At 38.9% G+C, this 25475-nt stretch overlaps 1 protein-coding gene and 2 long non-coding RNA genes across 6 annotated transcripts in view; 1 reads left to right on the forward strand and 2 right to left on the reverse strand.

The window, feature by feature from the left end:
• Positions 1-25475, reverse strand: part of LOC147874805 (uncharacterized) — a 180933-nt gene that overhangs the window by 83809 nt on the left and 71649 nt on the right. The gene's annotated exons all lie outside the window — the stretch shown is intronic.
• Positions 1-25475, forward strand: part of LOC110837577 (QRFP-like peptide receptor) — a 140881-nt gene that overhangs the window by 54453 nt on the left and 60953 nt on the right. The window lies entirely within an intron of this gene.
• LOC147874806 (uncharacterized) lies at positions 4704-8285 on the reverse strand. Its single transcript, XR_015533626.1, has 3 exons — positions 7939-8285; positions 7571-7838; positions 4704-5571 (listed from the first exon to the last, which is right to left on the reverse strand). It is a non-coding gene; the product is annotated as an uncharacterized LOC147874806 (long non-coding RNA).

Raw genomic sequence — 25475 nt, forward strand, 5'->3', positions numbered from 1 at the left:
GGGAAGCCTGAGGGGAAGAGAACGTTGGGGAGACCTAGACGTAGATGGGAGGATAATCTCAGGCGGGATCTATGGGAGATAGGAGTCGAAGGAGACTGGATTTTGTTGGCCCAGGACAGGGTCCGGTGGAGGGCTTTGGTTAATTCGGTGATGAACCTTCGGGTTCGGTAAGCCATCTAGTTAGTTAGTTAGTTAGTTAGTGTCTCACTTCTAGCATGGGTGACACATCTCCCGCCCATTTCATAGTGATAATGTGACTGTGAACATCTGCTTTAGTCTTTCTTTAGTCTAAGAATAAGTTTTACAGCCATGTGAAAGAACAAGCAAAACATCGTATTATTTAATTTTGAGAACTTTATATAGGAGAGGGAAAGACAGAAGATACTTGGCTGAACAGTAGCAAGCTTTCCCCAAATTTGATTCGGTTATAACTCTATCGCGAATGTAATTTTTATTTGCTATTGTCGTTTCCAAACATTTTAACATTATTATAATTTCTACGGATTTACTAGCTGTTATGTTAGTATAACTATGCACTGCAAGAGGCATGAACATGAACTTGGTTTTATACCCAACCATTTACTTCTGTAGCAGCTTCCTACTAGCACTTAATAAAGTTTTGGAATTTATTAATCAAAAGATGGCTTCAAGTTTTAGCCTAACATAAATATAAAATACATCTCAAATACAATTTTAACCGGCGTGTGCAAAATGAAAGTCAGTATTACTCTAATTTTCTTCTTATCCTATTCAGAATAAATTCTCCACTCTGGATATAAAACCAGAATTAATGGCTGTGTTTAAAATTGCTTTGTTGGGGTCTGTAATAGTAGTGAAGCGAAGAGAAATAAATGTCAGCAAGAAATAAGGCAAGGTCTTTTAAAAATATCTTATGTAAACAACTTGTGAAAATGGATTCCAAGACACACTAAAGTTGTCTGCTTGTTAGCAATGTAACTAATGTAACTCAACCAAAACTCTGAAACGAACAAAGTTGACGTTCTAATAGGTCTCCCTCGAGGAATGTGCAGTCTACACTAATAAGAAAAAATTATTTATAATTTGAAGATGGCTATCTTCTGGGTTGTTACTGTGTAATCTGAAAACGTTTACCGACGTTTTCAGAGGTATTTACAGCCCTGGTGATAGAGGCAGAAAGCACCTCTGAAACGTCGTTAAACTCATACAGACTGCACGGCGCAACAAGCCAGAAGACAGTCATCTTCAGCAGCACAATTTATTAAGGGCTCAGTCTGCCAAATGTATTCAAATGCAATAATTCAATACAACATTGTTTCATGAATAGCCAGTCGATAGTTTATGTACTGACGAAATACTGCAGTAACACGTTCTTTAATGAAAACTTGGAAAATCAGGAGGAGAAGCCATGCATACCAAAGGCATTTAATTCATTTTATTTGTTATTCTTTATATAAGTGTCTCCTCTTTAGACTGCCCAACTCTGTCACTTCGGGGTAAAAAATTGTAAAAATGTAGGACTGAATAAGTAAGTAAGGACGGGACGTTAAAGAAAATCAATATTCATGTTTTTTGCACTTAGCCTGGAAGGCCAATTATTCAGTCCTGATCTAAGTCAAATCTTCCAAAAGAATTAACTGACATTAAAATGTTAACAAGGAAGCAAATGAACAGATCGTTATCTTAGCAAGCCCTTTTCACCTCCCCTTATTAAAACAATAACAAGAAATTCGGAGTATTTTATAACAAGCCAATATTAGCTGGGGAGTAAGCAGTTCTATAAACATTGTAAACAATATTCTATTCGTGTGCATTTGGAGATTAGAGCACGAAAAATAACAGGTCTCTCGACGGAATTAATATCGACAAGTTTCCGGGCAGAATGTTTCTGCAGATAAGGTTACTGACAACAGCACACGCAGTATCCAGTTTCAAACACTGTACAGACGAAACTACGTTTCATTGAGAGATAAATTAAAATTCTCTGCCGAAACAACAGGCTCTAATAAATGTGTTAGTAATGTCTGAGCTGTTGGGCCTTAGCTCAGTCAGCTCTGTGATTGACTAGAAGCTGTGAAAGGGATCCAATTATCGACAGCGGTAGGCATGTTTCTGAAGATGGCTGTCTTCTGGGTTTTAGCGCCGTGTGATCTGGTAGACGCTTAGCAACGTTTTAATGATACTTTCTGCTTTTATTATGGCGATCGCCCTGAGCTAGACATCACTACAACCCAAAAGATAGCCATCTTCTTACTCGTCGCTGTGAGAAGCTCCAGTCCTACTGATCTGGGAACCATCAGCTTCCAATGCAGTGAATACTAGGGCCTTTTTACTCTGAGGTTCCTTCGGTAACCTCATACATATTTCATGGCATCGCCCTTACGAACCTGGACGACTTTACTTCAACATCCACTTTTCGATCGTCTTTCTAATTGCGTTTCAGTTCATGAAAAGAAAGATGTTTAAGTGGCATTGCTTTCAACACAGAGTTCCTATGTTGATGGAATCCCTGGGATACGCTTCCAGTGCTTATGTTTTGGGCCAAGAAGTAATTTGTACAATCGAGGCGAAATGGGAGGAAAATTTATTATACTCCAAACAGTAAGCATTCGCTGAATTATGCTCACACTTCTTCCTTATTAGTCCCTGCACTGATGTCCTCTTCAAGTTAATTACTCATTCTTCACTAATAGTATGCTAAGGTCTAAATATGATCTCATATTCTCTTTCCATTTGAGTCACTACTTCAAAATCTGTATCAAGAGACCACAGACACAAATCAAATTAAAATGGGAGGAAAATATTTAAATAATCCGATAAAAACAATGCAGATAAGCTAGAAATTCTTCACCTGTTATGGAATTCAAAGTTCCATTATTGGGATTACGTGATTCCATCAGTACACTCTATCATGCATTAGAAGAATTAGTCCACGCCCTTGCGCTCCGTTTCCCTCACACCCTATTTTTAATATTAACTTCCCATCTATGCCTAGGAATCCCAAATCGTCTTCGCTCTTTAGACTTTTCGACTAAAATTTTGTGGGCAGACTGCCTATCACATACACCTCGTTATGTAATTTTATCTATTCTCCTAGTAATTCCTCTGTCATGGACCCCAAACATTCTCCTGAGCACTCTGCTCAATTTATTTTTTTACATGTGGTTAGAGATTAAGTTCCACATACATACAAAATAGGTAGAATCACAGTTCATTCAATTCAGTTTCCAAATATAAACCACTGCCTATGGCTTGAAACTCGCGAGAGAAACTAAGAAACACGTGTACACATTTCTGTTGTGAGGTAACATGAAACCATCTTGTACTGCTACAATGACTCCGAAAACGTTTATAAGAAAATTATTTTTTTTTCCTTGGATTAAACATTTCCAGATCTTTGAAAGCAAAAGCAAGTACTTTTCTGCCGAGAAAACAACTGGCCATCGCAGAAATGAAGGTGACACTATATTGCCATCAAGAACTGCCTCTGACATCATTAACATTTATTTGGTGCAAACTGTGAAAGCGGATTTTGGTGTTTCATAACAGTAACGATACTTCAGGTCTAGAGTTTCGCGATGGACGACGACATTGTTCCCAAGATCCGTCACAAAGAACGATTACCTTAACAGTTCTAAAGAAACCCGACGACTTGTACAAACTTTCCATAGAAGTTCTTATCCCTTAACCCGAATCTGCAATGGCGACTACAGACGTGGTTCAAACTCGTGTTTCTATTCTGCTTTTACCGCGCATTTAGGTCGGTGTTGCTCAAGAGAAATAAAATATCAATCTCTGTCAGGCAGCAGAGTTAACGAGTCTGCGAAACATCTGTCACTAATAAATGCAACAACTTATTATTAAACAGCGCATTATATCCTGGTTTAAATAATTTCATGCCCAAATTACTTGTATTAAACAACTTGTCCTTTCTATTGAATGTTGTTGTTCAGTGATAAAACTGCTTGCCCCGATCGAATCTCGTATGCAAGTCGTTATTCCGACAGACGTTTGCGCGACTCTACTCCAGGACAATAGACTATCTAAAATCAGATCACGGTGATCAAAACAACTCTAATACAAGCTAGCTGGAGCTGGAGCTGGAGCTGGAACTGGTTAAAGATACGTTTCACCTAATCGGTTCTGCTGTGTTCCAGTGTATGGAATACTAATGAATCTCAAAGGAAGGACTTTTTATTTCCGTTTTTCAAAATGTTAGCCGGATTAACACGGATAACACGGTTAAGATGAACGCTCCGCCCCTTTAGAATATCTTCTCGTGTTAGAGGTAGACCTGTTTATTCTTAGTCTTCCCGTAGATTGATAACAACTCGGTATCAGATTGTACAGGTTAGTTAATTTAACGTGGCGTGAAGAGTGGTTATGAAAGTGGAAGGGGGGGGGGGGGAATTAGGCAGACGCAAATGTCTGTTTCAAGGCAGTTTTCGAATTCGCTTGTAGCGAATGAGTGAAATCTATAACGCAGTATCTCCATTCAAAGTAAATAGTACCCAAGACTATGTTGTTACCGCTTGAGATACCCTGCTCGATGCGTCAATGAGTTCACGGTTCTTATGTACGAATAACAAACCATGAGCACGAAAAAATCTGAATATCAATATCAGAGTATTATGTACATATAATCAGTGTCACATGAATACGGAATGGCTGTACATCATGACTGGAAGTTTGGTACTTGTGTGAGTATGGCGACATCTGTCGGTCTGAAATGGAAGTACATTTTATTTTTAAATGTTTGTGCATATACGCGTTTCTGCGCAGTCTTTCACATATAACTTCGGTTTTAAATACATTATGTATAACATATGAGGAATCAGTAATTCTAATTCAGAGTGAAAAGAACAAGAATTACAAACGCCTTTTTCGTATGATACTGGTTCAGCTAGCAGAAATATATCATAAGTTTCCTATCTCTGATATGTCTGAAACAAATATGAGTGCCTCTGAATTCTATTTTATGCATAAAATTATTTTCTGCATCCAGTTTATTCAGTATCTTTGTCTTTGTAGTCGACCATAACCAGTTCTTTATCATCGCAGAAAGCAATCTATGTCCGCCGTTGTTTCGTTGCTTGGCAACCGTTTATGCCGCTCCACGGCGGTAAATAATAGAAATACCACATCACGTCACATCCTTTCGTACTTGTGATACTTCTGCTTCTTTATGGTCAATAAGTAGAAATAAAGTTTATCTAGCATAGGAAACAAGGATTTGTTATAATTTCCGTACAGTTATTTATAAATGCGCAAAATACAATCGCCTTCCGTAATCTACAAAAAGTAGAACAAGAAATATGTCTGTCCACAGTTTATGAAGGTAATGTTGATGGCCACATGTTCTGTCTGCCGTCCTTGCGTGTGTTATCAATACAAACTAGTCCTGAATGTCATTTAAAATAAGTTCGTAACGATCAGAATGCAGTAGTGTGGTAGGATTAGAGGTTTTCACGGCGGTGAGTCTGAAGATGGCTGCCTTCTTGAGTGGTGTAGTAGTTTATACTTCGGTGCAGAGATTTGGAATTCGTTATGTGTCTTCTGAGCCTCGCCCAGTCACAAAATACGACCTTCATTCTACAGCAATGCAAAGAATACAAAAATCACTGCAGATTACGTTGCTTACTGGTTATATTATTCGGTAATTTCACGACGGTGACGCAACTGAGACATCTCCTTTCTCAAAAGTCTTCATTCTACGTGCTTATTTCTGTGCACAATTTCCGTTTGTATAACGTCCATGTCGGCTACTGATAATTCAGTTTTCCAGGCAACCTCAATTTTACACAGCAGAGCTTTTTTGTTCTTTTAACTTGACAGATAATGTTAACACAGCGTTTGTGATTTGTCTGTAACGCATACCACATAGTTCATAGTTCTAGAGTTTAGTCAGTTATTGTCGTCAAACGAATAGTTAATTACAGAATTCGCTCAGCGGTCATGTTGTGCTCTTTAGTCTAAAACATCAGTGGTTCAAAAAGTACCCGCTATACACGTTATAGGCCTCGGATTCCATTACTTCCCCGCAAAAAGTTTGGCAGCCGTTGGTTGAGACTAACAAACATAATCACAAAGTTGAGAGAGTCGGATGAATGCAGTCAGTTGTTTATCAGACGGGTGGGCGTATCATAACAGTCCACACATGTTAATGCGTATGGTCATGGTATAACAAAGACCAAGGTCAAGCTATCCCTATGAGTAATGAAGCACACAACATACATGCGGATGTGTAATTCCAGGCATTTTTATCTTCGGCATTGGATAGGAGATGAGAGTTTAACTTTAAGCTCCGGCCACTTTGCCCCCACAGCCCGGGTATCAGTTGGGAACAAGACTGGATGGTGCCCAGGGTCGTGTAAGATGCAGTGATGAAAATAAAAAATCCTTCTCCTCTCCCCCACCCACCCGGTAATCAAACCATAGTCTGCAGTCCGTTTCCTGATTCCTATATTGACTGAGCTCTCTGCTAGAAGAGTAAACTTTATCCACAAGCAGCGCAAATTTAATCTGTGTCTGCAGCAGCTCTGCTGCTTTGAAAACTCGAATTTTTGTAACTCGATCTTAAATTATTGTTTCCGGGATTTTCTTCATTATTTATCCCTTTCTTTCCCCTTTGACACACTTAAATCTTTACACGACTATCATAAAACCTTTTAATTTCCCCCGTCCATAGTTGACGAAGATTCATTTTTGTTGCAACATGTTTCGACACTGGTTACGTTATCCTGAAATTATGCATTTTTTAGAATGATTCATTACTCTTATTCTGTGACGATGTATATTTATCTCATTCTCAGCACCAAATTCTTCCCTGGCATTTTTTACCCAGAAAATAAGTGTTTAAATAGACACATAATTAACACAACTCTTCTTTATCCGTCACATAACAAAATCATGTTGTCTTCTTCCACCCTACAGACTTTCAGCGATTCCGCGACAAGAGCAAGCCAAATGAACATTTCTATAGATATTAATAGATGACAGGCTGAAATTACATTTTATATGGGATGAAAATATTGTTGCATATCAATCAATATGATGGAAAGAGCAACCCGGGTGCAACTTGACCTTCGCTCTTGATTTATTTTTCGTTTGTGTGTAGTCCGAGACCAGCTAGTCCGACATTTTCCTTTCTCATACCGAGGCATGTTCCTTACCAAAGCCTCTTAATCATATTATAACGACCTATTCAAGTAGGGCAGAGGTTTCCAAACTTTTATACCTTGCGCCCCCCTTAAAACATTTCATAAATTTCACGCCCCCCTTCCAGAACAAGTGCAAGCAAACAGATTTTTCATAAAATTTAGCTATGAATACACATTTTTTTATAATTTAGTATATATTATTCAATGTATTTAATTTAAAAAACTGTAATAAAATATACGCTTCATACCTGAATTAGTGGGATGGGTCTCTAACTGTACGTAGACTTACGAATATTGCCGTTTACTTCCTAAAACCGCCGATGCTCTAAGAGTATGAATTCTACTGCACAGTAAGACAACTAAACTGCCTCAACCAAGCAAAGGATGTTAAAAATGTTTCTCCATATTTCGTTAAAAAAAGTTTTTCATACAAACAACACGCCCCCCAGGGGGGGCCGCGCCCCACACTTTGGGAACCTCTGAAGTATGGCATTCCACAGGAGTAATCCAAACTTGTAAAACTTGGCGCAGATACAAAGCCTTCTCTGTGTTGTTGAGATTTCAGGTATTTGCCGCAGCGATTATGATTTGGATTCAAAGTTTTTGGACTTTGCCAGTAGTCTTTCAATAACTGGTCCAGTGACTGAGGTTAGCCCTTTCAAACGGACCCAACTGAGTAAGCACCCCTCTTCCCGAAACCTAGGACGAAAACAGATCCAATTTTCGAAACGCTGTGTGCTTTTTAGAATACCAGACGATGGTAATCAAAAACTCAGTAATCCAGATTGTAATACACCACCTTCAGAACCCTTTAGAATTGTTTTCTGGGATGTTGCGCCGCATAGTTTGGTAAAAATTACAGACATTTCAGAGGCCCTTACTGCCTGTTAATCACTCACGTGATGTAGGCGGTGTGCTGGTCTGAAACGTTGGTAAACTGCCAAACGACACGGCTCAACATCCGAGGTCAGTCATCTTCTTCTCTGTGTCATGTCACAGTGCCCCCAACTGCAACTCGAGCAATCCAAACTCTCGAAACAAACTTGAGGAGTTGATTAATGCTAACTTCCAGCACACATTTTCATTTCGCACGTCACTTCCTGTCTCGCTTTAGTTTCAGCAAACCTACGTTACTGAAAATCACCAGCGCTGAATCACATGATACGTTGTTTGTTGTTGTCATGGATACGCTTGTTTCTGTTGTGCTTATGTCACAAAACAGCAGCAGTGGCGTCACTTATTCATGGATCGATAAGTCTGCAAGCGTCACTATCGATAAAACCACAATCACTTAGACAACTTCATGATTAAATGAAACCGGGTGATATGGGTAGGACATGTAGGGAGCATTGCAGAGATGAAGAAAAAGTGCAGAACAGTATTGGAAAACTTGCAGGGAAAAGACCACTAGAGAGGAGAATAATATTAAAGTGCATCAAGAAATATGGTGTGAGGGTGGACTGTGTTCATCTGGCTCAGAACATGGTCCAATGACAGGCCCTTTTGGGCATGGTAGGCTCGGTGTGGTTCGGGTTTCGTAGAAGAAAGGCGATTACTTAATCAGCAGAGCAGTCTTAAAGAGCGTTCAACTATGAACGTCGTCCATAATTACGTGAACAGTCCCTATTACCTTCGCCACGTGCGACGTTAGTATGTATCATCTCCGAGGGTGGCTTGCTGTAATTGCATTTTCTATTAGCATTCGAAATATTATACCTATTATAGATTCAAAGTAAACACTTTTGTTAGTTATAATTAACATAATGGACTGATTATTTATTTAAACTCGGATAGTGAGTCAAAAACGTTCGAATAAAATTGCTAAAATAAAATGTTTCTTGTTAAACAATTTTTTAGATCCTTCTGAGTATAAAGAGAGATCGATTGTAGGCTAAAAGTTTGCTCCGAGTACTATGATTGTACGTTTGCGCCAAACAACGATTTCCGAATTGGGCAATTTTTTCACTGGCTTCTTCTAAAGGAGGACTCCAATTCAAAAACCTGTATTTCAGTTTTACTGATAACATTTTGAAGATTTATTGGTTTTATATATGTACTACTCAGTAAAGATCACAGAAATCGTTTGTGTTGCTACCGATTTTCCAGAAAGCCTAGAGGAAGAACACTGGATTTTCTCTGCTACAGGTTGGGGCACGTCTCTTACTGGAAATAGCCTCAAAATAAAAATTGTTTCTCGAATACATAAATCGAGAGCAAGTCATAAAAGTGTATTCAATAGACAGAAGCGGTAAATGTCATGGTTACTGTATCCATGGTGGCTCCACTAAATCCTTGTGCCTTATCATAATAACTAGCCAAGCCAGTAAGTTCTGCTACTGGGGGTGGTTACTTGCTACTATACTCAACGTGAGTCGAATTCACTCTGTCCTCAGGGTAACGTAGAGTTTTATGAGACGAAGAAGAAAGTATTGCTCTCAAACCCAGGGCGGGAAAGAGTAGAGAAGTATGGACTGAAAGAACTAGTGGACCCCAATTTTCTTGGCAGTGTGAAAAAAGCAGCAGAGGCAAGGTGTAATCTAACGGTGCACAAATATTTTCGAAGTGCATTCCCTGCAAATTATCTTAAAATGATCTGTTGATGCTCATTTACTGCAGACAGGAACAATTTAATTGTATCACCTCCTATCACAATAACTATGAGGTGATTGTGAGCCCTATTATTCCTGAACGTCATGCTATTTGTTGTGTTTCGTACTCGTTTCTTTATTATCAGCATGTTTCCTAAACATACTACGCTGGTATTTTCCACCAGATTGCGAAGATCGTTTAAGCCGATGACAATCAATACCACAACTGCAAAAGTTTCCTCGTCAATTACGTTAGCAAACACATCCAACACAGCGAAATATCTTGCAGCTTACCTCTGAAATAGAGGCGAAAGATACACCAGAGCTCACAGGAAATATCTAACTGTTTTACGACGCAGTTTTAACTGCTCAGATTATAAGTTGCAGCGTTAAAAGTGGTACAGCAGGACATTGTAATGCTATATTTTATGCTGCTATGGCGACATTTTCCTGGATACCTTGAGGAAAATCATCAAATATTTCAGTCAATATAGCAGGCCTTCTGTCGGGATTTTAATCGTGTACCTTGCAGAAATTGTTCTGGAGAAAGTGAGGAAAAAGACTAATATCCCACCTGAGACTTGAGCCGGATACCTTCCAAATAACATTCAAAGATATATGATTTGAGATTTTCACAGCGGTGAGTATGAAGATTTCTGTCTTCTGGGTTGTTGCGACGTGTAGTATGGTAGATGTTTACCAACGATTCATCGCTCTGATGACGGAGGCAGTATGACCTCTGAAACGTTGGTTAACATCGACCAGACTACACAGCGCAACAACCCAGAAGACATAAATCTTCATACTCATCGCCCTGATGACGGAGGCAGTATGACCTCTGAAACGTTGGTTAACATCGACCAGACTACACAGCGCAAAAACCCAGAAGACATAAATCTTCATACTCATCGCCCTGATGACGGAGGCAGTATGACCTCTGAAACGTTGGTAAACATCGACCAGACTACACAGCGCAACAACCCAGAAGACAGAAATCTTCCAACATTCAAAGACATCAATAGAAATAGATACCTATTACAGGGACAAATAGTACGCCACTGAGATTCGGGCAGCAACCCGGAAACTGAATCACACTAATAGTACTCTGTGACGAAGGCACAAGGATGGGGAGTAATTAGGTGGGATATGTGGAAGCGCGTACTGAGCCTTGTTCCGTATCAGCGTCAATTAACGTCAAAATATATTCAGTGGATAAGGGTATTTGTGGCTGGAGCTACTGTGTTTGCCTGTCACGCAGTCTTCTCCCCCTGACAGCGTCGTTTCCGTGAACTATCTCTTCGAAGCACTTAGAAAACTGCTAATCTCCAAACAAAGCTTGAGATACGATATATCGTTGGCGCTCCGTAAGAGAAGCCAAAGCCAAACGTTTTTAGTGTTACCTTAAGCCATTCTTACCGATTACAACACCTATATATATATATATTAGTACAGTATATTAATTGCTGGTTTATTTAACGACGGTTTTAACTGTTAAAGTCATTTCCGTCTAATGACAGGATGATATGAGATTAGTGGTTTGGAAAGAAAATATTGACAAAAAATACTCTGTCAGGACAGCCGGTCTCCGAGTGAAGATCTGAACTCATAACCTTCAATGTATGAAGTTAAAGTGCGAACCATTAGACCAAGGTTTTCTGTTATTTACTTACGCATACCTTCACAAGCTATACCACAATTAAACACTTTAGTAGTCTAGTTCAAAAGTCAGAACTAATAAAAATTAATATGGGAACAACAAATTTGTTTTTGCCTATGTCATTTGACAATTCACAATGCTCATACTGAATACAAACTGCAGTAGAGTACCAGACGCCTACATCCACAGCTGCTGGTAATATTATCAGATTATGCGTGAATGCCAGTCGCATGAATAACACTGTGGAAAAAGGTTATGTGGGTGGTGGATGAATAGTTACATGTACAGTTGGATGGATGGTTTGTTGAGTGTGTAGGTATGCATATTAGTAAACTAACAGATAGTTGTGTGTGAAAGCGGGTGTTGATGTTTGTGTGCGTATAGAGGTGGGCAGACTGGTAGAATAATTTTGTGGGTTGGGTGAGTGGATAGATGAATGGATACATGGCAAGCCAACGATATCTAACCGAATGGTGCACTGGTTTTACCCTCTCAAGTGGTAAAGAAACCCCCTGAATTTTAAGGGGCTCAAAGCTTAATATCCGTGTTCACAAGAGCATGCCATTTGATCTTATCCGTAATCCGTTGAATCCAGTACACATCCTCACATCTTATTTCTTTCAGATCAGTTTTAATAGCTTCCTCCCATCCGCTTTTGTCTTTCAAGTAGTCTATACTATTCAGACTTTCCAACTAGTATTGTTATTCATTTCGCATCTCTCTCAGGAGTCCTACATGTCCCACACACCTAATACCTCTTCCCATTCTCACTCTCCAAGTACGATGTTCTTTATTCGTTACTTTGGTCATATCAAATATCCGTCCGTGTGCAAGACTCTCTTAGACTATTATTAAGATGCCAGTCAGATGCTGTCGCCAAACTAAGGACCACCCGGTGCTGTCTGGCCGCGACTGATTATTCTGCATATGTCTGCGTATTTAAACACTAAACTTCACGAACGTTGCCTCTTGTCTCTCAGTTCTCCCTTCGTATCTGCAGTCATTTCGTCTGCGGATTTCCGCAGTATACGAGAAATATGTTTCTTAGTGAGTGCTTCCAGTTGTGTCATTGTAGAAAAGGCACCTACTACGGCTCGGAATACAATTAATTTTCTTCGCAGCACGACACTTGAATCAGAAAGTCACCATTAATAACTGTCTAACCTTTTCGACAGTACTGACCGCATCTGTCGCAGATATTGATTAATGATCTAAGTGTTTGTATCGATTCCATTACAGAAAATGAGGAACTGATATTTTACAAGAATTTTTAATAAGATGTGATAAGACTGAGAACTGTGCGGAACGGTATCCTCGTATAACACTAAGCAAAATAAAAGTTTTACTGACAACGAAGAAATTATAGCAGAATTTTTGCAAGTAAATATGGATTCCGCCTTATTTAGAGATGTCGAGTTCGACAAATTGTCATGCAGATCAATGGAAACCAAAGAAGAGGCCCTTATATTAAATTAGAAAAGAGGTTTTGCCTTCTAAAGATTGCTGTCAACATTTAATTAGGGAAAACTATTTTTAATGCGTAGAATGGAGGTCGCACAAGTTTATAAAACCGAGAGTTAACAGGGAGGAATAGAAATATTAGAAGACTGGAGGTCGTGGTTGATTTGTGGTTTGCTCTCGGAGATACTCTGGTAATACTCTTAGGTACTCAGGGTATTGATATAAGAATAAACAAGAAGTGGATAATATATTTTAGCAGTTTATAAAATAAAAAGCAGGAATACGAAATCTTGTTGGTCCGCCCTAGAATGTGTTGTTGTACAATCATTCTAGTTGACACTTTTAGTTTCGCTGATAGTATGGGGTACAAGTATTTTAAAAAACTGCATGAGTAATTTAAAGATCTATTATGGTATCCAATGACCCAGATAAAGAATATCAAGAGAAAATTGATGTGTGATTGTACGAAACCTTACCGAGAGAAAGTCTTTCTCGACTAAAGAAATAGATCCGAATACAGACAGAATCCTGCTCCTTTTAAATGGAAATTTTGTCACAGACGAACGTCTGCTTGGCCTGAATATATGAGCACTGTTGATTTCTGTTATAAAGTTCCAATCCCCTGCAGTGTATTGGAATACAATAATAGACACCAAATTTTCTAAAACCCCATTATCATCTTTCAGGACATTCAGCCTCTCCCAGTGCCAAAAATATTTCTGATTACTCCCTTTGACGAATCTTTAAAATATAGACTTTATTCTCATCGTTAAAGTTATTAGGATAATGAAGTCACACAGGATGAGATAAGCAGATGACAGACCAATATCATGCATAGATGAAATTGGAAAAAAGTAAAAAAGTCGAATAGAAGATGTAACTTTGGAGACGCAAGCACAGACAAGAGGAAAATATTAAAAAGGGCCTTACGAAATATTGTGTGAGAATGCGGCTGTGGGCATGGTAATGAACTTTCGTGTCCCATAAATATCGGAAACTTTCTTAACAAGATATGTGACTTTCAGTTTCACAGTAAGGTCTCCGTTGAATAAATTTAATAAATCAATTAAAGAATAAGTTGCCAAAATGCATTACGTCATTGTAAACATGATCGCCTTAAGTCATTAATACCGTTTTTTGACAGTCACTGGGAAATGAAATTTTCAACCATCCTAAATATTTCAAATATCTTATTTTAATGTCCCCAGTTCTCAGCTAACCCCCACCCCCCACTTATTACGGAATCTATTATTTTTATTCCCACCGCTGCGGGCTGTACGACACTACTGGAACAACATTCCCAAAGTTTATAGGAACGTTTCCGATTTCACCGGTCCTTTAGTTCCAGAATACTAAATACCATGAATACAAGCTCCGAAATTGTGGCATATAATGCCAGTAATGGAACAAAAACATGTTATGCAAGAGACCGTGTACATTTTATTTAGGTGGACTTACAAGCGCTACAGTTAAGACAACAGCATGTGATCAGGGCATTCAGATAACAGATTTAGCGTTTAACCAAGTATTTATTATTTCCCCGATTCACACTTCGTCATGAGCCTAAAAGCCTCTATGTCCTTACGAATAAAACATATGACATTAACAGGCATGGGATTTTGCGCAACCTAGGATTTGGAAGTAACAGTGGGACGACACAAATTTATACAAAATCAATATGCAACCGTCATTGTTTAGTCGGCCATTTTACACATGTGATTTTTAATTATATATTGCCAAACCAAACGACTCAATGTAGGAATTTGTCTACAATATTAGCATTTTGGATATCAGACCAACCATCGCAGATTTACATACCGTTTTTCCTTTGCCCAGAAATTGCGTTCAAACGGTAGTAAATCTTCTGAATTATATTCGAACGCTATCCGGTTCCAAATTACAGCCAGGAAACCGAATAATACAGTATATTATTTTTGGAACACGCCCTGAAAAACGAAGTCCAGTTTATAGTTCTTACCAGTTTGCATTCCTTTACATATGTATGTCAAGACTAGAAAGGGACAGTTTTCTAAAGTTTATTCAGAAGAAACCGGAATAAACATTAATAGGTTTACAAAATTTATTCTTACTCTGAATGTATTCGTAAATGTAAGTTAAAAAAAATGCGCTTTTTGGCTTAGCTGTGTCTGTGTGCTTCTAAACCAGCCTGCCTGTATATGACAACTCAGAACAGCCTGACAGATTTTCATGAAATAAGATACTAGAGAGTTTTGTTAAAATTGTTGACAAAATCCACCTTTGGTTAAGACCATACAATAATAATTGGTATATCACATGAATACTTGCGTACATTTTTGCGTTGATGATTTCATCGTCCACTCAGACAGGCGCCAGGAGCCCATTCCACCCTAAAGTCACTGATGTCAGAACTATGACCCCACTGGCGCCACACGTAAAGGTGGCGAGAGCGCCAGGATTGTTACGCTATCCGTAAATTTCCGAACTTGTTAATTTGTATAATAAAGTCAATAACATTTTAAATAAAGGCTCTCACATAAGGAGGAATGCAGCAACACTGTTTACGAAAGACGGGCATAAGAATATCGTCTTACAGAAAGAAATTATTTTAAATTCGATGTCTGAGATACACGTAAATTAGGAGAACCAAAATTATATTCGCCCGACAACAGTTAATGTGCTCCACACATAAAAAATTTAATCAAAATCTGTCAAGAATGTTGGAAATAAGACATACATACGGTGGGCAAACAGATCTACTCGTTATTTTACTTAATTCATATGCACTCTCTTTACAGAAGGCACAGAACAGAAAACATGATTTTCAGATGTTAGAGAAAGTGTGTTAAGGTCCAGCAAGTGTTACAAATATCACGTTCAAAGGGCAGATGTGAAGCCGCCATACCAGTCAGTTGCAAGGATGAGTAAGTAAGTGAGTGCATTCGCTACCACAGCAAACGTTGAAACAGAAAAATTTTATGATTCACGTTGTTTCATTTCAAATATTAAAACTTCGAGGAATGCTTCTGGTCCCTCCAATGTTTTCAGAGCATATGTATGTCACTAACGTGTTGACCTATTGGCTTATTGCTGTTTGCGTAAAGTGAACAAGTTGGGGTTTATAATCGATATGGGCCAGTTAACAAATGATACACTAGACAGCAGAGAGGATTACGTATGAATTAATACGTTTTGAAGTGTTATTATCAGATTCATACTGTGGGATGTTTCACTGATGGACATTTATTTTGTTGATTTATCCGCTTTGCACAAGGATCGTATTAAATAAAATTCCTCTCTCTGGCATTCCGTTGGGAAATGTTAAATAAAAATTTAAATTTTTGTAATTAGTCCTTTTTTTACAATTTTCCTCAGCGTTCAGTAGATATTTACCCTGAGGATTAACATCGCTATAATGAAAACATAAACAACATACTGCGATGGGAGACTTTTTATGAGATGAGGTTCTTGCGGTGGTGAAATGATTATATTTTTCTTGGCTGTGACACCGCGTAGATTTGCAGGTATGTGTAGTTCCCACAAATTAATCACATTTCCTTAAAATTCACTTCATATTATCTTTCATCTACGCCTAGATCTTCTAAGAGGTTGTTCCCTTCAAGTTTTCTGACCAGAATATTGTACAAAATCTCTCTTGTGCGTTCTTCCGGACACCCTCTTCTCAGACACCGTCATTTTACGTGCGACCTCGTATTAGTCTGGGTTCCACAACTACTTCTTGACTCTGCAGCTGTGATGCACCAAGAATCCTACAACACGCGTTTTCTTCAGAACAGAAAAATACTTTCAAGCACATGGCGTTTTATATTTTGTTTGCCCTAAAACCTCTACCGTAGAATACACACGTTGCTAAGAGAAGAGCAGGGTTAGCGGTGATGTTACTGAAGCGAGGCGTTAAGAATCGATCCCTAGTGGCATACTTCCTATATGGGGCAGGTCTGACTCAAACGTTTTCTACGTTACCAAACAGAATGACTTGATTTATCGTAAGTCGCTTGCCGTTATCCAACATGCGGGTTAAACATCTGCGAAGTACAGTGTGTGCACTGAATATTTTATGACTGTTTTTAAATTCTGTAACACTAACTCCATGGAGCAGAATTCTTCCCGGGAAACTGATAGTTGCTCAGCTGATCAACAAATTCCTAGTCTTTGATGCAGCCGGAAGGTTCAATACCGTGTTCACAAGAGAAGACCATTGGACCTAATCCAAAGCCAGATAAATCCGGCCCACATTTCCACAAGTCGCTTTAAAGCTGACGATGATCTGATCCAGCGTAATCTAATAAACACTCGCTCTAAGTATCTATTTACTGCCCATCTAAATGTGTCTCTGAAGAATTTTTCGAGTTTTCATGCGGAAAATAGCAGGTCAAGTCCGGGTTTGAGACTAGCTCGACCAACGGATTAGCTTCTGAATTAATCCACAAACAGGAGATTGGCACCACTGCACGATCTCCATGTTGAGAACCCGCATCTCCTAATTAGTACCATGCCCCCGTGTGCAGTAATTGCGTTCGGATCCATAGCTCGTGCTGTGTAGCCTACCGCGTCCCCTTCGTGAAGCGTCTGACAGGACAACAGAACGCGCCCTTCCTGTTACGTGGCCCGGCTTCACCACCCCCGGGGGCGAAGCTGCTTGTTGGGGTGTGCTTAGTCGTACAAAATGTTCCCGAAAGTAAATTTGAACTTGGAATCGAAGCTGTGCTGGTTTTAACGTTGTATGCTCTAAGTTTGCACGTGGGTGCCTCAACTGACCGAAGAGTTTTCCAAATGTTCCCTTGAGCGTAGATTGACCTCACGTTACTAGTTTTTATATCTATGCGCTCAAGGACTGAAGGATGAGGTTGAATGGTTAGCATTCCTGCCTCGTATTCAGGAGGTTCCGTTTTTGATTCATGATCTAAAAACTAAGCTAGTCTTTATTCTTGCAAGTATTAATTTGTTACTAATGTTATTCTCCTCTTTATATCTAAATCCGTACAAATATTTCCCTATATTCTTCAATTCTACAGCATTTAGTACACGTTATCATTCTGATAAAACCTACCGCTTCGTTAAAAATTTGCCATTTTTCTACTCAAAAACTGTCCCCTTCTTCGTTTCCAGACATTTTAATAATATACGTAGACGGCATCTTCCTCTCTCATATCATTTCTCATCCCAATCTGTTTCCAAGTACCAGCTTTGAACCATGCTAACCCACTTGTCTTATTTCTTGTAAAGCAAAATTCTGTATTCTTCCCTGACCCAGTCAAAATTCATACCACGATAAAATATTAATGGCCTCATTTCTGTTATATTTGCAAACAGATTCTGTCGTCCTTGCATCTTGTTTTATTTTTCGTATATTCCACCAACACTTTTCTCCTTAGGAACATGCCAAATATATCATCCTCACTCACTCACTCACTCACTCACTCACTCAAAGGTTTCAAGCAACTTTCCTCATTTACTCAAGACAAGACAAGCCTCTACTCTGTGTCGAGTGGGATTGAATCTCAGAATTCTCTGCGGCCACTGTGATCGGCATATCCTCAACATCCATTTTAATATTTTCCTTTCTCATACCCTCAGATCTCCCAAGTGGTCTCTTACTTTCTAGTCTTCATTCTTAAACTTTGTGTGAACTTTAATCTGTGCTGCACTTCCCAGTCTATCTCATCTTTCTCGATTTCATTGCCCTAATAATATTTTATGAAACGCACAAATTATTAAGCTGATGATTAGCCCATGCAGTGCTCTGCGTCCAGATATCCCGTCTCTCATAGAGGCAAATCATTCCCTCAGCACTTTATTCTCAAACATAATCTGTTTCCTTCTCTCGAGGCGACAAACGACTTTCAGAATGTACAAAGTTAAGGACTAGATTGAAATATTTACTTGTAGGTTACGCGACCCGAACGTATCGCAATTGAACTTCATTACAATGCCACAGCTGGAGCGTGCGAAAGCCGTAATGTTACAGCACGACCATAATCAATGTAATGGAGTCAAAGGCAAACTCTGCAACTGTCCGACCTCGTTCTGTAGGTGCTTTCTCATTACTGCGTTATGACTGTGAATCCTGATATGTTCTAATTATATTGTAATTTAAAATGACGCACCCTGAAGGAAATGATTCGCTGTCTGATTCGAAAGGTTGTTGAACTTTCTCCACTGCGTCGGTTCTGACTCGAATTCGACCCTTGTTTTAAGCAGATGAACTGACTTTGCAGCTGGCTCACAAACACAACAGAACTTAAATTCTTATAGTGACGAACATAACGAACGCGGTCTTCTAGGTTCTGGTACAGTCGATTTGCGGTTACTAAGGTTTCGAACCAAAATATTGCTCCCATCTTCAGTACTAAATATGGATTAAATATCTTACACCTAAACGTTGGAAACCACATACAAAAAGAACATAACGTTACAATAAAAACGCAAGTGTTTTTTTCATAAAAGGTATCATTTATATCCCCAAGGAGCGAAAGTTTCAAAGGCCATTTACGCCTGTCTAAAATTTGAATTTAATGTCCACAGCTAACTCGGCGTTTCAGGAACAGTACCTTGGATATTGTCCAATGTCTGAGGTAGATTTAATATACACGACGTTTCGGGAGTTGGCTCTATTCCCATCTTCAGTTTCGATCCCTACCTACAGCCTGTACTACATTTCACTGATATGTGTTAAGTACTGATTCAGGAGATGATAATTAACATGCAATTAACGTATAAGATACACTTAATTAATTGTAGACCCTATTTAAAAAGACTATGTCCCTATCATAAATTGCTGTCTCTTCAAAATTAATGTTCTTTATCCAATCTACTGTTGTGAGGAAGATACGTTTGTTTCATGTCGACTAGTATACTTCAAGGTTTTTGATCCCGTAAACATTCTACCCTCGAAGTTGTTCGCAGACGATAACTTTCGTAAAATAAAACGCACAAACAACTACAACATCCGACCGGATCTACGTCTACCTGAAGCTAAAATGAAATATTCAAGGAACAAATGTCTGGCTCATTGGCACTTAAAGTATTAATTATGTAGGCCAGACGAGCCATGTGGAAGGATATTTGAAGCTCTGTGGAATATGGAATAGGCCGTCGTCTGGAGAATGAGTTATCAATCATGAGACATGAGATTGAGCTTTGTGTTCTCGAATGCAGACATCGAAAATATTTCACACAGCTCGGAGTTTGAGTAGGGAGTACATGCATTCAGTTGCTACGTGCATCAATACAGCAGCATGGAATATTAATTATACGATTGCTGGAATGCCTTTAAGATTGCCATATAGGAATTTATTATGTCAACGTGACTCAAAGCTATTCCATCCTTTGTCCTTCAAAGTTTCGAACATTGTAGCACCTTTTAAGAGGAAAATATCTCAAACAAATTATACCATCAAGACAAAAGACGAGAGAAACAGATGCGAACTTCACTCTCCCTCCACTGTTATGACATACGAAATGTCCCATATTTATTTATACCCTATACGTACACAAGTCAACGTCGAATACGCTTCACTTCGTTGTATATTCATCGCGAATTGCTGTATATCTAAAAATTAATCGTTTCCTTATGTTCATCATCTTCCATTCTAGTTAATCGGCATACAGCATGCGTTGACTCCTTTCGCTTGAAAGTGGCACAGTGGCATATAGAAAACAGAGTTAATTCGAAATCCATGACGTGCTCCTTTCCCAGAATGACCTCTTGGACTTCCACAGTAGTGCTAAGCACTCATCATGGCTTTGTTTCTCAGTCAATAGGTAATTACCTATTGACTATACTACTTTCTTCAATGTACGATTTCGATAAGTTGGTATCGAAATATCCCTTATAGTTCCTGCCCTTTTTATTTTGTTACAAATGTTAACTTTGCATATTTTTTTAACCGAGATATATTTTAGAGAAGTGATTGTTTATGGGCTGGCTGATTAAATTTCCGGTTTGGGCACGGAGTTTTCTTTCTAGCCCATTTATTTTTAACGTTATCTGTCGTCTTTTAATTTTTTGAAAGAAGTCCCACAAATCACGACGTTTTGAAGAATGTTCTTCGTTCGTTAACAGGTGCAGAGAGAGATCGGGACAAATAGCCTGGTTTACCGGACCCATCAGAATGGATATCTTCGTGTACCTAGTGAGAAAGGCAGATGCATCCTTCGAAACGTTGTAATGTGTTAACAGTTTTACAGAACTTTCAACAGACTGTTTATAAGTCCAGAGTAATATAAAACCATAGCCACAGGCTTTCAGGGAACAGCCATCTGGGATATTCATCCCTGTGCCTACTTCCTTCATCATATGGATGTTAGAAGGCTGTCTTCTTCGTATTTGCCGCTGCGGGAACTTTAAATTTCACTTTCAGATAAAGCTTTTATATTTTCTTTGGCGTCCAAAGAGTTCTGCGGCGAATTCATCCTGCTGTCGAGTGGGAACCACGGATTTTTTCTGCCCGGGTATTTAGCAGTCGGGACGTGAAGGTGACCACTCACTTTTGTCTTGTGTCGAGGTTAATACACCTTGGAGCTTTATCGTTACTCCCCTACGTCATTTTGGTTTGGCGGTTGTGAACTCTGACAACTTTGCCTCACATACGCCTAAGTTATTTTCGCTAACACGTCGTAATTGTTTTATTGAATAAACTGATCATACAAGGTGGATTTATATTATAAGATCATTGGGAAACAGCAGGGCAAAGTGAGTGCTTTCTTGTTTTAGGACAGTATTCTGGTCCTATAACGTAATTAAATTACTTAGTTACATTATGCAAAAATGTTGGCTTGCACGTTAAATAAGACGTTCTGAACCTATTTATGCCTCTCACGTCATGTGTGTGTGTGTGTATGTGTGTGTGTGTGTGTGTGTGTGTGTGTGTGTATGTATATATATATATATATATATATATATATATAGAGAGAGAGAGAGAGAGAGAGAGAGAGAGAGAGAGAGAGAGAGAGACTAACAGAAAATCTGCATTTATAGTACTCAACGTATTTATGTACATAATTTTTACTATGACGAATTTCAACTGCCTAAAGGATCTTAGATACAACCACAAATGTTCACACCGTAAACGTAATTGTAATTTGTAACATATAGCCAGGACAGCTCAGCCAGTATAGTGACTAGCTACAGGCTGGACGGCCGGGGTTCGATCTCCGACGGGGGCAGAGGATTTTTCCTGTAGCCTCTGCGTCCAGACCGGCTCTGGGGCCCACGCAGCCTCCTCTACAATGGGTACCGGGGTCCTTTCCCGGGGGTAAAGCCGGCCGGGGCGTGATGCTGACCACTCACCCCCATCTAGTGCCGAGGTTAAGAAAGAGAGGAGCTATACCTCCACTCACCCCAAACGCCTACATGGCGTATAGTGGGACAAACTAAAAAAAAAACTAAAAAAACCTAAAAAGAACCTAAACGTTACAATATGTAATACGATAATGAAAAAAATTTAACATTAGCGGAGCGTATATGTTAAGAGTTTTAGGCCGGCTAACACTTTGAACAACACTTTTGTGATTCCGTAGTACTCCATACAATGGAATACAGAAGAACCGATCAGATAAAATACATCGTTAGCTAGCTTCAGACAACCTTGTTAGTTAATTACTTGAAATTTAAGTTCGTCGCGAGCTTAAGCTTCAACGTTCCGCCCCTGCTTTACGCTTACCGCTGCTAACATCACCGTCTTTCTTTTAGGAGGCATGTGTTAGAAGTTTCGTTAGAACACTGAGGTGCAGACTGAGGAAGACTATAAGAAACTTTCCAAAGAAAATGTACGACAGTGTATTGTTCAGGGCTAAATTACAAATATGGATAAATGTCTGTGCATCGTAAAATCCACTTCGTACAGATTTCGCCAGATGATGAACAGACAGATCAATCAAAAAGCATCGTCTACTCCAGCAACGGGTTCGAGAAAGTTCTGTTCTGAATCCTTAGTAAAGAAACCAATAGACGATAACATACGATCAGATTCAAAAACTAGTTTTCGCCATCAGTGAACCGTCTTGTTCAAAACTTTAGTGCTGAAGATAAGAGGAAGGCAACAAACTTTGGAACAGGAAACAGAGCTTAACCGACCATGGAGTTCCATTCTGCATCAGTTAGAATGATTTCAAAATCAACGGCACAATATCAAGAATGACGTCTATTTCGAGCGGCTGTTGAATCTGTAACAAGTCTTCCTCATATTCGCAACTTCCCACCCGGAGGAACGTTGTTGTGGCCGGGGCATTTGGGACGATGTTTCAAAGCAGAGCACTGCCGCCTACCCACTATTCATAGTAACCCTGTAAAATAATGTTTATCCAAGATTTTCAGTTACAGTCCCGATTTTAAATCTTCCAGAGAGTACCGACGTACCAGTACAATCTTAATCGCGCTTCAGTCTTTGTATTGCTGTGATTAATCAGGGGCGATGCATACAGCATGCATGTGGGAAATGACAAATGCATACGACGTTCTTATTGGAAAGTACTTATTATGTTCCTATGTTCGGGACGCTTATTTCAATTTGCCGTACAAATTACGTCATCGTATCTTCTCTACCCTTCCAGTAAAATACATGTATGTACGTATGTATGTATAGTACGACAACAAACACAGAACATAATTTAAACAAAGGAGCTCAACTTGCTCTGTTTTAGGCTCTAAGACGTCTGAAAACAGCATCTGTGTGGGTGAACCCTAAATACAATTTAATTTACATTATTATGCGAATGGATTCGATCAAGAAATTATGTCATCATAATTCCAGGTCAGAAGACAATAACAGAGTATTTTACAAATCTCGTTTAATCCATGTTTATTTGTTGTGGACAATGGAGATAGAAACTCAGTGCCGGAAAAATTATCACTCTACAGAAAGGCGTATCACGCTGTACATCATAAATTATCATTCGTGGTCAGATTTACTTTAAAAATTTCATATCGAAAAATATGTCAATAAAAGCATTTTATCTTAACAAAACCCATATTTTATGTTATGTACCTAGATTTGCGAGATGAAAAGTTCTCGGGAAAATTGTAAAATTCAGTTTCGGCGTTTGTATTTTGTTATAAATTTAATCGCAGTCCAATTAGAAGTTTTGGAGACTTTTGTGGATGAAGCATGCAGTCAGACGTGATCTTTTCATGTGTTAATTTTACGCACGTTTGCAAGAGCACATGAAAATGAAAATAAATCACTGTGGGAGTTGGAGGCGCTCAACAAATATGAAACTTGCTTCTTTCATAAACAGACGTCCTATAGTCGCAGTTTTTGTGGGCATTCTGCACCAATGCGTTAATTTTCTAGTATACTAATTAAAACAGTCTCCCTCTGTTTCCCTAATTTTTCATCTTTCTTGCCCTGTGATCTGGATGTTTTAATAATATTGTACACACTAGCTAAAAGTCGGTAGAAGTTTCAGAAGAGAGCTGACTTATATCGTAGAAAATGCGAATGAATGTACAATAGCAAGCAAACCTTCACACGTTCGCTAGTTTTTGTGGAAAATGGTGAAGTACTGCCAACTGTCTTCCTTAGTTTCTTTCAATTTCCGGTTTAGAAAGAGTCATTAATCAAATTCAACAGATCTGTCTTCAGGAATATTGATCTTCGGATTCAGATTCTCTGGTAATTCTCCGAAGCTGACCGGGTTGATCCCAGTTCCGACAATGTCATCGTGTTTGCAATTGTCTAGAGGCAGCTTATAGGCCTTGCAATGGGGGATCTGTACCAAGACAAAAATTATAAGAATAAAATTTTAGTCCGAAATCATGTAAGGATAAGTTCATCTGCGATAATACTACTAAAATTGAGCTCACAGAAAAGTTTGAGTATGCGATAAAGGTTCAGTGGAATATAATAACGAACCTTAGCTATATACTTCAGACACTTTATTGACTACCTCAGCGAACAGCAGTTTTTTCAAGAAGAACCCTGATCCATGCAGTTCGTTAAAACTAGAAACAATTGCGTAGGAAACTGTCCTGGTCATTTCGAAGTATAGTGTTGGTATAGAACTAAAGGTACTGACAAAAATAAAAAGATTAAAAGTCAGAATACACTGTCTCGTGACCCAGACATGAAATCGGTACCACTACAGTACAAATCAGCTTATAATTGCTTCATCTAAACTGCTGTGTCATTTCATATTTTTAAGGCGACATTCGCCTGCGATAAATCTCGCTCTTCTATGCCGTTATTTTCCTCTAGTCCCTATCATTTATAACAGAAGCGAAAATCCTCAGTAAAATTCTTCAGGCAACTTAAATCGGCCATAGTCTGCGAACAGTACCAAGCCTTAACAGGAATACCATCGGATACAATTGAAGGACAGACACGTACATGTGTAGAATCTGAAGCGAAACGAAGAACAAAACAATTTTTTAGCTGAAATAAAAATTACACACACGCATATTCACACACGGGCTGCCATAAAAGTTGAACCAACAACAAGCTAGGTTTTCGTCTTATGACTATAAGAAAGAATTGAGAATCAATAGTCTTTTGTGTGAAAGTGACGAGTGTTGGACGAATTAAACGCGATGACGAGTATAAATATGACTATCTTTGGGATGTTGCGCCATGTAGTCTGGTAGAAGCTTACCGACGTTTACGGCCCTGATGATGGAGGCAGCAAGTGCCT

This window comes from Zootermopsis nevadensis, unplaced genomic scaffold, assembly GCF_977971745.1.
Source record: "Zootermopsis nevadensis isolate Lab colony 2312 unplaced genomic scaffold, Znev_1.0 Znev_ptg000004l, whole genome shotgun sequence".
In the NCBI taxonomy this organism is placed as follows: Eukaryota; Metazoa; Arthropoda; class Insecta; order Blattodea; family Termopsidae; genus Zootermopsis; species Zootermopsis nevadensis.